Below are 16,892 nucleotides of genomic sequence, written 5' to 3'. Positions count from 1 at the left end.
ACCTGATCCTTATACACCTTTTATTATCTGAATTTTACTTGTTTAAATATCTCAATTGGGATCGATTTTTATTTTTTTATGTTTCACGCTTTCGTTAACTTCATACTTAACTTAATATTAAATTATAATTTACTTTTTTTGACGCACATTTAATTTATTACATACTTTACTTTGGTCTTAACTCATTAGTGTCTACTTAACTTATTTTACATTATATTTCACAATTTTTTACACGCTTTAACTAATACACTTTTTACCTAATTTGACATACATTTTAGAAACCCTTTTAAATTTACTTTTTTATATCTTTAATTTATATTTTACACACTTCTGTATATTTTACCCATAACATTTTCTGCTTAATACTCAACTTTATTTTTCACGCTTTACTTTTTATTTTACCTTCCATTTTACGTTCTGCCTTAATGGTACACGTTACTTAAAGCTTAGCGTAAGTATTTACTTTATACTTTAAATTACAGAATAATTTACTTTATACTATGTTTCACTTAGCTAACAATTTAACACATAAATAAATTTACTCTGTGAATTATATTTTACACCTTTCTTTATACGCATTAGCTTTATTGTTTACATTTTTTATGTTACGTTTCATCTTATTAGCTTTTTTTCTTTATATATTTCCGCTTTAATTTATTCTTCGCTTTCTACTTTTCTTGAATTTTTTTTATGCGTAGTTTACTTGATATTTTGACTTTATACTTCATTATTCTGCTATATTATATTTACCAAACTACTTTTTACGATCTTTAACTTAATCATAATTTGCAGTATACTTCCAATTGCAGCTTTATTCTGTGGTTAATAAAGTAATTATTTTTATTTTGCGCTTAATCCTTTTATAATTTTGTCTTCACTTCTTATTTTTTACTTCTCAAATTTCTTATTTTACTTTATATGTTACGTTACAATACTTTTCCTTTAATTTTACGCTTTACTTTGTAGTTCACGTTTTACTTCATTCTTTACATCACATTCAACTTTCTGCTTTATTTTTATTAACTATACTTCATTCTTTACGACCATGTTTTACGCTTCGCTTTACATTATTCTATTTTTAATTTAAGCTTTAATACATAATTTTATATGTTACGCTTTAGTTTACTTCACACTTTACTTGATGTTACTGGATAATTTACTTTAATCTTTATTTTATACTCTACGTTAAATTTTTAAACCCTTCACTTAATACTTCAGGTTTTAAGTTATACCTTGTGTTTCACTTTATGCTATACATTTTACTCTTCAATTTATATTTAATACTTTGCGTTACATTTTATGTTCTAAGCATTCTCCATATTTGCCTCTGTAGTTTATTTCTCGTGTATTGCTTTATCTTCTAATTTACATTACTATTTCGGCAAAATATTTATCTTTTTTTATTTAAATCTTTTACTGATTTTCTGCGTTATTTTAAGCTTAATTTACTTTACATATTCGCTTTATAATTTAATTTACTCTATAATTTACTTTCTACTATATTTTTCTTTACTATCTACGTTATAATACGCGGTTTATTTTACAATACGTTCTACTTTACACGTATTTTGTTTCAGATTTGACTATATTTTTCAGTTTAGTTATCAGTTTACATTTTAAACGCATTTTAACGTGCATTTCACTTATTCTTTTTACTACGCTTTTACACATTTATTTTTTTACGCTTTACCTATCTTTTTTCTTGATATTTTTAAACGTTATATTTTATTGGTTGGATCCGTTTATGCATTCGTTCGTTATTTTTTGGAAATTACACGAGCTCTTTTATGTCTTATTAATACTTTTCTTGTTCAATAGTTATTTCCGCCAAACTTTCCGATATTTTTTTAACGAGTTTTTTCTTTATGCATTGCATTTCCACGTATATTACGAGATATATTCAGGCGATAACTTTTTTGCATCATTAAGCATTACTTTTCTTTAAGCTTCAGCATACCCACATATTATTTTATACCCTACTTTTCTTTATGCGTTACTTTTGCATTAATTTTACGCGTTATATTTTGCACACGCTACACTTACACGTTGTTATATTTCTGCGCCTAACTTTTCTTGTATAAATTTGTGAGTTTTGTTTCTTATGCGTTACATTTATAAATTTACTTATACATAACTTTTCTTTTTATGTGTTACTTTTTCGTTTTAATTTATTTATATTTTATGTGATATTTTGACCGTATACTTCTATCATTCTTTTTTTTTTCTGCTTTAATTTACACTCACATATTATTTGATATTTTATTCTCTACCTTTCTTTATATGTTACTTTAACTCATTTTTCTTGTGCATTCGTTTTACTTCTTTGCTTTGTGTGTTATGAGTTACTCTGTCTATCTTTGCACGTTACTTTTCGTGACATTTTATTTTTCTTATGACTTATTTTCACTTTTACACATTATATTTTATTTTGCGTGATTCTTTTCTATTTTACGCGTTAATTTTTTTAGTTCATTAGATCTATTTATTGGTAAATTTTCCCTACTTATTCTTCACAATTTACATGATCACTTTATTTTGACTTAGTTTTACTTCACTTGTGCTGAAGTTTTCATTCTTTCCGGCAAACTTCCTTTAGAAAAAACGCGGGTACTTTTCTAATTAGCTACTTTTATGTGTCACCTTTCATGTTTGACTTTTACGTGTTGTTATATTTTACTCTTTACTTTTCTTACAAAGTTGCCTTTGAGAATTTACTTATCTCCCATGTTAATATTCTCTTTACAGTTTTTTCCATTATTTTCGTCAAAACTTCCTTTAATTTTTTGTTTATGCATTACTTTTAGGTGCATATTTTTAGAAGTTACTTTTAAGCAATTTTTGCATCATTTTTACTCTTTGCTTCTCTTTATACTCAATTCACATATATTTTACTTTCCTTTAAATGCTAATTTTTGTTCTTATGCATTACATTTTGTTTCCTTATGCGTTACTTTACTTATGTATTAATTTCACGAGCGAATTTTTGCACATGTTACTTTTACGCGTAGTTAAATTCCACGCGTTACTTTTCTTATGCGTTTTATTTGCGTGGCACACGAGTTCCTCTTATACGTTGTTGTAAATTAAGAGTGACTTTCCATTATGCGTTGCTTTTTTGCTTTTCCTTTCTTACATGTACGAATTTATTTTTATTATGCAGCAATTTCACGCGTTTATTTTGCTTACGTGTTACTTTTTCTTATACTTGTTTCTTTAATGCATTAGTTCTATGTATGAGTTACACTTGCACGTTTTTATATCGCTCAACTTTTTTATGTGTTACTCCTTACTTATTATTTTTCATTGTTTCTATGCGTTACTCCTTACTTATTATTCCTCACGCATTATTTTTCTGCGATTTAAATTGCACAATTATTACTTTATATTTTATGATTTCCTTTTGTTGTGGATTTTTTTCTTTTGCATTACTTTTTCACGCTTTGCTTTAACAAGCCTTTCTTTCGTTTCTTCTCCGTTACTTTTACTATGCTTTATTTTAAATAATTTTAATTTATGCGTTTACTTATCGCAAGCGTTATTTCTCATTTTACTTTTCGCAAGCGTTATTTTAACTTTCAGACGTAAGCAGGTTGTACACTATTTTTACGCGTTATTATATTTCATGGGTTACATTTCTTTTTCTCATTCTTCTTTCTTATACATAACTTTTATGCACTTACTTTTCGTATGTGTTATTTTTACGTGCAATTATATTTTACGTTTTTACTTTATTCGCGCTATATTTGCTTTTCTTTATACGTTACATTTAAGCATTTACTTTGAAATGTGTTACTTTTACTTTACGATTTAAATTTATGCGTTTTTATATTTTATGCGTAATATTTCTTTATGTGGTATTAATCAGATTTTTACAATTATTTTTGCGATACCTTTAAATGATAACTTTTATTATGAATTACAAATATTCTAGGACGTTTCTTTTATGCTTACATACTTTTTATTTTATATTCTACTTTTCCTGATGTATTAGTTTAACGAGTTTATTTTTCTTGCGTATCACTTTTACTTTTTCGCATTAATATATATTTTAGCTTTATAATCTTTTATGCTTTGATTTTCTTTCGCGCGTTACTTTCAGGCGTTTACTTTTTAATGCGTTTCATTCGTTTTTACGCTTTTTCCGTTTGCTTAAAATACGCACTACTATACTTTATATTTGACACTTTACTATTCTTATGCCTGATTTTTATGTGATGATTTTTACGCCTTAACTTTTATTATGCAGTTACTTTACGCATTTAATTCGTTTATGGGTTATTTGTTGCTTTTGCGCATAATTTCTATGAATACCTTACTTTTTTTCGTTATTATATATTACGATTTGCTTTTTTTCACGCATTGCTTTTACATGCTATCATATATTCATACCCTCCAACTTATGAGGATTTTGAAAATAATTCTTTCTAGTGGTAGCGAACCAAAGTAGAAATTTTTAAAGCAAATGGATCTCTCACAAAACTTTTATCAGAACTTAAGAATCTAGCCATATGGCCTGCACTTTTATAAGTAATAGTGGACAAGTTACGCTAAAATGATTTTTTTTTAAATATTAAGACATTAATTTTGCTACCGTCTGAAAAAAAGATTTCTGAAACTACGGAAATTCCGTAGCAGTTGGAGGGTATGTATATTAAGCGTTATTTTTCTTCATTCTCTATTTTTCTTACTGGCAACTTGAACGTGTTCAGGATTTTTATGCCTATTACTCGACACATTTCTTTATTTGTTACTTCTAAGCGAATACTTTTCTTAATACGTTACTTTTACGCATCTACTTTTATTATGCGCATATTTTATGCTATATTTCTTAAGCATTTTATTTTTCTTATCAATTACTTTGTCTTCTTAATTTTACGCTTATGAAATTTTACGAGTCAGTTCTACTTATTGGTTACTTCTACTCGTTAATATATTTTATGCGTTAGATTTCTTTATGATTAACTTCTCTTATTCTTTTATGCAATCACTTTTTATGCGTTACTTTAACTCATTTACTTTTTTATACGCTACTTTATCGTTAACTTTTCTTTTACACATTTACATTTCTTACGAGTTTCAACTACTTTCACGCGTTATATCTTATGCGTTTACTTTATACATACGCTAGTTCTACTTTTACGCGTTACTTTTAAATTTTTTTTCTTTATACTTTACATGTAGGAGTTTTTTTTCTTAAATTATACAACGTATTTTTTTATGTTTTACTTTTTCTTTACGCCTGAATTTTATTTACTTTTGCGATTTATGAAGGTAGCTTTTCGTTATGCCTTACATTTATTTTTACGTGTTGCTCTGCGCCTCTACTTTAGGCTTTTCTATATTTAACGCGTTTTCTTTTCTTATGTGTTACTTCACCATTTAAGCGTTACTTTTCTTTATGCTTTAAGACTCGTTACTATTTTATATTTGTTTTACAAGTTTTCATTTTTACGCAATAATTTTACTTTCTCACATTATTTTACTTTATGCTTTAGTTTACACAGATAATTTTTTTATTACATTTTTACACATCATTACACTTTTTAGTGTTACGTACTTATCGTACATACTTTAGTAGTTTTATTACATACTCTGCTTTCCAAGTTACCATCTTTTACGCGTTGTTTTTCATATCATGTAGTTTTACTTTCCAAATGCGTTATTTTATATTTTGCTCTTTAGTTTTCTTTATACTATATTTAGTTTTGTTTGAGATATGTTTAGTTTTCTATACACAATATTTTATTTACATACTATATTTTATTTACTTCAAATGACATTAAAATATCCTTTTTTACACACATTTAATTTAGGCTTTTCTCTTAACTTTACTTTAATCTTAATATCATTCATTTTTATATACTTTAAGTAGAGCTTAACTTGTTATTTAACCATATCCTCTACAATTTTTTCTTATTTTAGACTTTAATTCACTTTTTACCTTATTTTATACATATTTCACTTTTCTTGAAACGCATTTTGCTATACTCTACTTTAGATTTTACGCTTTACTATAACTTTACACTATACTTTATATTTTTCTCTCTACACTTTTATATTTTAATTTTTATAATTATATATTTTAAACTTTGTTCAAAATTTTCCGCTTTATTTTAATTTTATGCTTTTTGCTTTAGTTACTTTTTTTTTTACCTTTCACTTTACTTTGTTTAACTTTAACTACTTATTTTTCTTTACTTTTTACTTTATATTTAATGTTTTTTTAAAGCTTAGTTTAAAGCCACGTTTCATTTTACCTTAAACAATAATCAGCTTTTTAATTAACACAATATTAAATTATTTTTCTTTAAGCTTGTCTTCATATTAAACACTTTTCTTTCTGTTATTATTTATACTTTATTTAAATATAACGTTCTGCTACATTTATATTAACTGATTTTTATTCATTACACTTTTGTCAGTACACGTTTTTTTACTGTACGTTTTACGCTTTACTTTATATTTGACACTGTAATTTACTTTACCTTCTAACTTTTTGCTTTACCTTTTTTTTTCATTTTGTATTTTACTCTTTACTTACCACTTTAGATTTTAAGCGTTAATTAGCTTAATTCACTTCACATTCACTTTATAATTCAATTTAAACTACAATTTATTTTCTACTATATTTTTCTTTATTATCTACTTTATAGGTTTACTTTACGATACTTTCGACTTTACGCGCATTTTGTTTCAAATTTGGCTATAACTTTTACTTTAGCAATTAGTTTACTTTAGTTATTGCTTTACTTTTGAAAAGTACTTCGACGTGCACTTTACTTTTTCTTTTTACTATATTACTGTACATTAAGCTCCACTCTTTTTTTGCTGCAAAACTTCTTTACGCTTTACTTTACATGCGACGCTAACATTTTACTTTTTATTTAACACTTTACATTATATTTTCTACTATTCTTTACTCTTTAAACTTTTATACTTTACGCTTGACTTTATTTTTTAATTTAATTTTTTCTTTACTTTATATCTTTCTCTTAGCGTAACACTAATATTTATGCTTAGTTTACTTTACGCTTTTACTTTAACTGATACTTAACTTTGCACCACACTTATTCTCTAATATAATTCTAATTTTTGTTTTACGCTTTTTTTTTATTTTTCAAATTTCTTAATTAAATATTTCACTTTTTATTTTATATATTTTGCGCTTTACACAACATATAGGTTTTTTTTTTAAATTTTACACTTTGCTTAACTTTATATTCAATGCATTACTCTACAAAATTTTAATTTTTCTAAATTTTATTTTATGCTTAAATACACCTTTAATTTGGATAATACCCCCCTTTATTATCAGAACGATTTAATGAAACATTTATATCTTTAATTCGTTAATTGAATTTTTTTAAGTAAAAAAAGAAGTTATGACAAAGCAAAATCGACATAACTGTTTATGAACAAAAACATTAATGAGTTTATTTTACAATATATAATTTTATTTTTACCGTATTTTAGGACCTTAGCAGAATAAACAAGGATTACCTGTAGTTCAGCAAATTTAAGTTTTAAATTAATCGTTTCAATTTATTTTGTATCGAGAATTTTCACCCCTTATAAAAACCTTTTGTTAAAGGAAGAGTTTGTTTTACCCTAATTAGAAAGTGTCGAACAGTTATGAACGAAAACGATTATTTTATTGCTTGAGCTTTCGACAAATATAATATTTACACTAATTCTTGAATGTATTTTCATTTTCGCTTTTTATTTTATATATTTTGCGCTTTTATATAAATTCTTAATTCGCGTAATTTATATATAATTTATATATAAATTCTTAATTCGCGTAATTTATATAAATGCTGATTAACATGAATAGGGTGATTATTAAATCCTTTGAGTGTTTATATGACTTACCTTTAAAAAACTATGACGCCTCTTGGTTGGATTTATGTTTCATAAAGATTTCGAAAGCTGAAAAAAATACCACATATTGATTAAAATTAAATAAATATTTTTGCAACACGATAAACATTACTCAAACCGTTCCAACATTACTTAAGGTCATAGTGGGGATGAGATTTTTTAATTTGCTTATAATTGTTGGCGAGGGGCAGGCAGGATGGAAGCAATACTTACGTATGTCATTTAAGTCACATAATAATTTCAAGTTGATTTTTTAAAAGAAAAAATTATAATTTGGAGAAAATTACACTTGAAACAATTTCAAATAAAATTTTGGAGAAGGGAAAATTTTGGACAAAAATTGTTTTTATGTGTTTCAGATTTTACGAAGTTTAGCCAATTGAAAAAAAAAAATATTCTTTTAAAATGTTCTTTTCAATATTTTAAAAAAATAATTGAAATATCTACTATTTTTTGATTTACTATACTTTTTATCTACTATTATTTAATTAAATGAAATTCTAAAATTAAATTACTTCGAGAAAAGTTAAAAAGTAGAACAAGTTAGTGCGTTGTTACTTTCTTACGTAAGCAGACGATGCGATTTGCTTATTCTTGCTGACAAGGAGAGAGAGGAAGACTAAAACTGAAAAACAGGCTTTATTTGAACGATTCCATATCAATAGAAATGTTTCCGTTTCAGGAGTTTTAAGTTATTTGTAAAGATGTTGGATGTTTAAAATATTTGTTGTTTATTATGAAGAGATTTATAAAGAAATCAAGCATTTAAATCATTACATCTAGAAATGCATAATTAATTTTGAATTTTAAGGAATAATCAAAATTAGAAATTTATAATTGTTTTCTTTTCATTCGTAAATGAAGAGAGTTAAATCTGAATGGTAAATAGCAGACTCAGAAATTTTAATACCAGAAAAGATTGCAGTTAAGAAGTTTATATTGTATTAATTGCTTATCCAATATTATTAACTTAAGAAATGTTTGAATAGTGTCTGCACGATTTTCATCCCAGCTACTTTTATCTATAATAAGGGAGCCAAGCATTTTAGAAAAGGTTCTATTTAAAATTATCAAATTAAAATATTTTACCACATTTGCTGCCTTGGTTCAGTGGTGAATACACTGAACATTTTAATATTGCAATCATATAATTAATATTTTCAGCTGTAAAATATTTTTCGAAACCACGTTGCTTTGAAAAAAAATTTAAAAGAAAGTTTCACGTTTTAACAGCTTTATTTTAAAAATATTAAACTAAAATTTATTGCTCACTTTCCCAATATAAAATCCAGCGAAAATATAAACCAAACGACCACGTCGATATTTGCAAACTTTTTTGGAATATAGTATTTATCTTTAAAACCGAATTTTTTTTCCCTCTTCTTTTGAAGGGCTATCTTTTCAACACTCAACATTAAATGTTGATAATATTTGCACTTAGCATGCATATATATATATTGTTTCTAAGTGCCAATATTATCAACATTTAATTTTTAACATAAAGTGTTGAAAAGTGCAGTTATCGAAAAAATGAGAAGAAACAAATATATTTTACTTACAGCAAAATCTTCAAATCTCAGAAACTTTTTTAATTTTATAAATCCGCTTCCAAATAAGTTCGGCAGTTCTACATCAATTAACCGTGACTGAATCATCCAAACGGACCCTTATCTATCCTAGTGCTATGCAAAATTATCCTAAAAAACGAAAACATGTTGTATTAAAAAAATAGCATAGTTTGTTAAATATCATTAATTTCGCAAAAGATAGAAAGCAGTCTTAGAAAATTTAAATGTTTCAAAATTAAAATAAAATGCAAGAAGCATTCAAAAACAAACGATAGGAAGAAAATGAACAGGAACACATAATAGTAAAAACGGTTTTAATAAATTAAACACTGTAAAACAAGCTCAATAGGAAAATACCACCATTAAAAAAAAAAAAAAAAAAAAAGACATGAACTTTTGCGCATCTACTTTTTTTCTGCGTAAGTAAGTTTTACGCATTACTTTTATAAGTGTTTCCTTTACCCGTTTAGTGCGTTACTTTTTTTAAGTCGTTACTTTTATGCACTATTTTTATACGTGGAACAACTTATGTTACGTGTCAAAGAATTTACTTTTTATAATTTTACTTTTTTTATCTTACTAATACGGTTCTTTTATGCGTTTACTTTCATGCATCTATTTTGCGGTTTATTTTTATTGATGTGTTAATTTACATACATTTTACTTTATATTGATTTATCCGCAGCGCTTACGCATTTAATCTTTTATGCGTAACTTTAATTCGATAATAAATTTATTGCGATATTTTATGTATTACTTTTATATAATGCATTACATGGACTTTACTTATGTGTTACTTTTTCACGTTTGTTTTTCTTGTGCTTCACTTTTAATCGTTATATGCATTGCATTTTTGTATTACTTTTACTTATACGCGGCTTTTATAGTTTACTTTCATGTGTTGTGTTACACTATACTTTACGCTTTCTTTCACTTTAATGCGTTTATTTTATATAAGCGTTATTTTTCTTATGTGTTTCTTTTACACGTTATATTCTAATCGAAATTTTTTTTGACTCGTAACATTTACCGAATATACGCGTATTTTAACGCTTGATTTTAGACGCTATATTTTATGCGGTACTGTTCTTCAAGCGTTTTATCTACGTGTAATACTTATTAGTGACTTATGTGTTATAAGAAATATTTCTGTTTAACGAGTTACTTTTCTTTGTGCATTGATTTCGTTACGTGTTTCTTTTACTTTTGATCTACTTTCTTCATTTATACTTTAAATTACAGTATAATTTACTTTATACTATGTTTCACTCTGCTTACAATTTAACACATATATAAATTTACGCTGTACTTCATATTGTATGACTTTCTTTATACTTTTGCTTGACTTTACATTCTACTATACGCTTTAGTTCTTGTTTATGCTTTTTACGTTGCGTTTCATCTTATTCGCTTTTTTTTCTTTACTGTACATTTTCGCTTTAATTTATGCTTCACATTCGACTTTTCTTCAAACTTTTTTTTGCGCTTAGTTTACTTGACGCTTTGACTTTATACTTCATTATTCTGCTATATTATATTGACCAAACTATACTTCCGACTTTAAGCTTTATTCTGTGCTTAATAAAGTAATTTTTTTGCTTCGCGCTTAATCCTTTTTTACTTTAGGCTTCACTTCTTATTTTACTCTTAGCTTTAATTTTACTTCTCAAACTTCTTATTTTACAATTTACTTTATATGTGACGTTACAATTCTTTACTTTATCGTTCAAGTTTTACATTATTATATTTTACACCTTTAATTCTGTTTTACGTTATAATTTTTATTTTGCAATACTTTTCATTCATTCGTTCGCCTTTTATACGTTTCTTCGGACGTTCACTTTTCTTATGTGCTATATTTACGCTTTACTTTCCCTCATGCTTAAAATAAACTCTTTATACTATACTTTACACTTAACTGTTCTTTTGCTTCACTTTACTTATGCGTTGCATTTACTCGATCAATTTTCTTTTACATTTTTACTTCGCGAAATATTTTATTTTACGCCTTACGTTTGCACGATTTTTATACGTTATATTAAATTACACGTAACATTTTTTTATGCGTTACATTTTCGCATTTGCTTTTCTTATTCACTAGTTACGCTTTTACCTTTATAATTCGGTTGTTTTACTTATTTTTTTAGGCTTTCTTATTATCAATCTTACCTTTCTTTTCTCTTGATTTATTTATCCATTATATTTTATGTGTTAGTTTTCTTTAAATTTTACACGATTGCTTTTTAATGTGTTACTTTTACTTTTCTTGTATAGTACACTGGTTATCATAAATTAAGGAAAATTCACAAAAATCGCGATAACTCAAGAAATTACACATGGAATTTTATGAAACTTACCCACAATATACAACACATAGTAAGGTATTAAACAACATAAAAAGAAATTATCAGACATTAATAGTAGTATAGAAATTAGCACATGTATAAAATAAACAAATTGGAAGTATCGGTTTGCAATAGAAAAAGTACCTTTAATATGGAATATGATTGCCTCTAGAAGCAATACAGCACAAACAGCGATGTGTGATGCTTTCAATTATGCGGTCTATCAGTTCAATAGGAAGTGAGAGCCATTGCTCTTGTAAAGCAGTTGCAAGCGTGGCAAGGGTCTGAGGGGGCGGATTGATGGCAGATACACGCCTCCCTAGAGCATCCCAAACGTGCTCGATAGGATTCAAGTCCGGGGATCGAGCTGGCCACTCCATGCGAGTAATTGTTTCCTGTTGAAGATAATCATCAACAATGCGAGCTCTGTGTGGTCTTGCATTATCGTCCTGTAACAGGAAGCAATCACCAATTGCCCCGGCATATGGGCGCACATAAGCATCAAGGATGTTGTCTCGATAAACCTGAGCATTCACGGTTCCCCTTGGAAAGACATGGAGGTATGTGCGCCCTCCTAAGGATATGCCCCCCCAAACACAGACACTGCCTCTTCCGTATGCATCTCTTTCACGGATGTTTGATGGATGATAACGGGTCCCAGGTTCGCTCCATATCAAATAACGTCTACTGTCACTTTCTAGACTAAACCTGGACTCATCCGTAAAGAGAACAGGCCTCCATTGATCTGACGTCCAGTGGACATGTTGTCGGGCCCACTGCAAACGGTCTCTCCTATGGCGTGATGTGAGCGGCACGCAAATGGCTGGTCGTCTCGCATACAGACCACCTTCGTGGAGCCTTCTGCGCACAGTTGACGTTGACACCAACCTTCCGGTGGCTGCAGCAAGAGAGGATCTAAGATGTGTCGGAGTAGCGGTTCTATTCCTGCGTGCACTTAATGTCAAATATCGGTCATCGGCACTGGTCGTAACAGTTGGCCGTCCTTGACTGAACCTCCTAGATGCCGAATCTGTGGTTTGAAATTGCCTCCAAAGTCTATGAACCACAGATGGACTCACATTTAGCCATCTGGCCACTTCTGATTGACTCTGCCCTGCCTCTAGTCTCCCGATGGCTCTCCATCGTAGTTCTTCAGGCAAATGATGCCTAGAGGTCATTATTACGAATTGGCTATCTCAGATTTTCAATGTCGCAATCACAGTAAAATTTGTGTGCTTTCTCTCAAACTTGGACTTTTATGCTCCAGGCAGATGACGTAAGCCGAGTGCAGCGCCACTAATTTGCATATTGCAATTTTACTCAGCTACTCTTAGTGGACAACATATGCAAATTTTGCACGGTTTGGCTTACTTTTGAAAGAGTTATCGCTATTTTTGTGATTTTTCCTTAATTTATGATAACCAGTGTAGTTTTGATTCGTTCAGCGAAACCTTCTTAGATTTTCTTAATGCGTTTTTTTTTGTGCATTACAGTTTCATGCATATTTTTACGCATTATATTTAGGCGGCAATGAATTTTTTCACCATTTTAAAGCTTTACTTTTCCGTATGCTTCAGTTTACCCACATTTTATTTTATACCCTACTTTTATTTATGCGTTACTTTTTATATTTATGATTATATTTGTCTTTTGGTTATGTATTAATTTTATGCGTTAATTTTCGCACGCGTTACACTTTCATATTGTTATATTTCTAGCGTTGCTTTTATTTTTTGTGCGTTTTATTTTTAATGCGTTGCTTTTGCTTTAAGTATTTCTTAAGCATGTTACTTTAAGTATTATGCTTACTTTTATCTATATTTTACATTTATGCACTTACTTTATTTTCTTGCATTTATTTTTTAGCATTTTTCTTATGTGTTAATTTTACGTTTTAGTTTATTTATATTTCATGTGATACTTTAACACGTTTACTTTTATCATGCTTTATTTATTTTCTGCTTTAATTTTCACACACATATTATTTTATTCTCTACTTTTGTGTGTAATGCTTTATGTGTTTCGTTAACACATTTACTTTTCTTGCAAATTACTTTCAATTTTTTTTTTTTTTTTTTTTTTTGCGTTCAGTGTTTTGAGAGATACTATGCTTTACTATCTTTATGCGTTACTTTTCGTCCCGTGTAATTTTACTTTTCCTACGAGTTATTTTAACTTCTACACATATTTTATTTCGCGCACGGAATATTTTATTAATTTTTTGTGTGTTATAAACTGTAACATTATAGCTGTATTTAGGCGTTAATTTTTCTTTATTCTTTACAGTTCACGGGATCACTTTTTTATGACTTATTTTTAATTTTCTTGTGCTGCAGTTTTCATTCTTTTCGGCAAACTTAATTTTGTAAAACTTTTCTAATTCGCTACTTTTATGTGTCACTTTTCTTATGATTTTCTTTACACGTTATTATATTTCACTCGTTACTTCTCTTACTGAGTTACCTTTGAGAGTTTTCTTTTCTTATTCAAATTATTTCCGCCAAACCTTATGCATTACATTTTCGACATATATTTACCTTACGCATTACTTTTTCGTGTATATTTTTAAGCTTTACTTTTACGCAATTTTGATCATTTATACGCTTTACTTCTCTTCATGCTCAATTTACCCATATTTCACTTTCTATTTCAATTTTCTTCGAGAGTTAATTTTTATTCTTATGCATTACATTTATTTCCTTATGCATTAATTTCGCGAGTTAATTTTTGCACACGTTACTCTTATTCGCATTTATATTTCACGCGTTACTTTTCCTATGCATTTTTTTTTCGTTGCTACGAGTTCCTTTTACACGATGTTGTAAATTAAGAGTTACTTCTTATTATGAGTTACATTCTTGCGTTTACATTTGCTACCTTTACACTTTTACACGTTTTAATTTCTTACGCGTTAATTTTACTAATTTTTTTTAAGAATTATTTTTTCTCTCAAGCAATATTATATTTTGTGCATTTAAAAACAAAAATTTGTTTTATAAAGAAAAATGTACCGCGCAAATGTAACGCATTCCTTTCTTATGAATTACACGGCATACACGTTCTTTTTATATTATTGTAAAATACGGGTTACATTTCTTATGCGTTACTTTTTCTTGTTTAGTTTTCTAATTTGTTACTTTAACGCTTTTACGCTCATTATGCTGTCTTGCTTCACTCCACACTTTATGCGTTACTTTTCTTTTCTTTTACTTTTCCCCATTAGTTATAAAAAAAAAAGGGTGTAAATTAAAGCATACTATATCAAAGCTTCACCCCGTCCCGCGCTCCCGTCAGGGGGCATCCGTGGAATACTATATCATTTACTTTATTTTTCTAGAAATTTCTTTTACGCATTTGCTTTTTTACGCGTTTTATGCTTTTATTAATACACTTTTTTAGGTACTTTATATCTCATACTTTACATTCTTTATACTTCAGTTTAAGCATTATGTTTTACACTTAACTTTGTATTTCACACCTTACCCTATTTTACGCTCTATATTTTTTAAACTTTTTAATTGCTTTGTTTCACACTTTTCCTTTACTTAATATTTTATTCTTAACTTGACACTTTATATTTTACGTATTTTTAAAGTTTAATTTACGTATTTACTTAACATAATTTTTTTTTCTCTAATATGTTTAATTTTCTGCTTAACTTTATATGCATATTACTTTATAATGTGCGCCTTTTTTACGCTCTTCCTTTATTATTTGCGACTTTTTTTACGCTTTTATTTTATATTTTACTATACTCTTTAGTTTTTTAGTTTACAATTTTTACGTTACGTTTTATCTCATGCGCTTTTTCTGTATTAAACATTTTACCCTTCAGTTTATACTTAATATTATACTTTACTTGAAACATTACTTTATGCTTAGTTTACTTGACAATTTCACTTTATAATTTATTGATATATTTAGATATCTTTTTCACTACACATTTTACTTTTCACTACATTTTACATTTGATTATACTTTCTGCTATACTTCTGACTTTCCGCTTTACTTAATTTTTTTTTTATACTTTGCATTTTACCACTCTTAACTTTATTCTTCACTTCATATTTTATGCTTTACTTTTCCTTTTTACTTCGCTAATTTCTTATTTTACGTTTTATTTGAAATGTTAAGCTTTAAATTATTCTATAAAATACTTCGCTTTTTATTTTATATTTTACTACACAGTGCTTTTTACTTTATATATTACTCTTGATTTCATACTTAACAATAAGTTTGATGATATACTGCATACTTCACTTTATACGTCACGTGTCACTTTACCTTATACAATAATTAACGTTTTAATTTATACAATATTTTATGTTTTTCTCTTTAAACTTGACTGCATACTAAACGCTTTTCTTTCTATTATAATATATTCCTCATTTTACTAATAACTTTGTGCTATATTTATATTGACTATTTTTTTTATTCTTTACATTTTTTACTTCATGTTTTACGCTTTACTTCATATTTGACGCTTCAATTTACTTTACCTTCTAACTATTTGCTTTAGCTTTTTTTTCATTTTATATTTTACTCTTTACACCTAACATTTTACGCGTTAATTTAAGCTTAATATATACATGTTTGCTGCATAATTTAATTTACACAACAATTTATTTTCTACTACATTTTTCTTTACTATCTACTTCATAATATGCGGTTTACTTTACACGAATTTTGTTTCAGATTTGACTATACTTTTTATTTTAGTTATTAGTTTACTTTCGAAATGCATTTTGACGCGCACTTTACTCATTCTTTTTACTATATTTTAAATTTCATGATACTTTCTACTTTATCCATTACTTTACACTCCACTCTTTATTTTTTACATAATATATATATATCTATATTTTGCACGCTTTATACCCTTTTTACTTTATGCTCCACTCTCTTTTTTTATTTAAAACTTCTTTACGCTTTACTTTACACATGACGCTAACATTTTACGCCTTACATTATTTCATGCGTTACATTATATTTTACTTATTATTTAACACTTTACACTATATTTTCTACTATTATGTATTAACTTTCCGCCTTTTACACTATGCTTTACTTTTAAACTTGACCTTTATTTTTTAATTTA

General features: G+C 27.5%; 1 long non-coding RNA gene across 1 annotated transcript in view; it reads right to left on the bottom strand.

Moving 5' to 3' along the window:
- The window catches only part of LOC147816660 (uncharacterized), a 59,947-nt gene that overhangs the window by 8,895 nt on the left and 34,160 nt on the right, over positions 1–16,892 (bottom strand). Inside the window, exons 8-9 of the long non-coding RNA XR_015435786.1 lie at positions 9,441–9,578; positions 7,873–7,929 (exon numbers count right to left, since the gene is read on the bottom strand). This is a non-coding gene — a long non-coding RNA (uncharacterized LOC147816660). The remainder of the gene's footprint in view (positions 1–7,872; positions 7,930–9,440; positions 9,579–16,892) is intronic.

This window comes from Parasteatoda tepidariorum, chromosome 1, assembly GCF_982258835.1.
Source record: "Parasteatoda tepidariorum strain Cologne lab strain chromosome 1, Ptep-v5.0, whole genome shotgun sequence".
NCBI classification, from domain to species: domain Eukaryota; kingdom Metazoa; phylum Arthropoda; class Arachnida; order Araneae; family Theridiidae; genus Parasteatoda; species Parasteatoda tepidariorum.
This window is presented reverse-complemented; position numbering and strand designations above follow the sequence as displayed.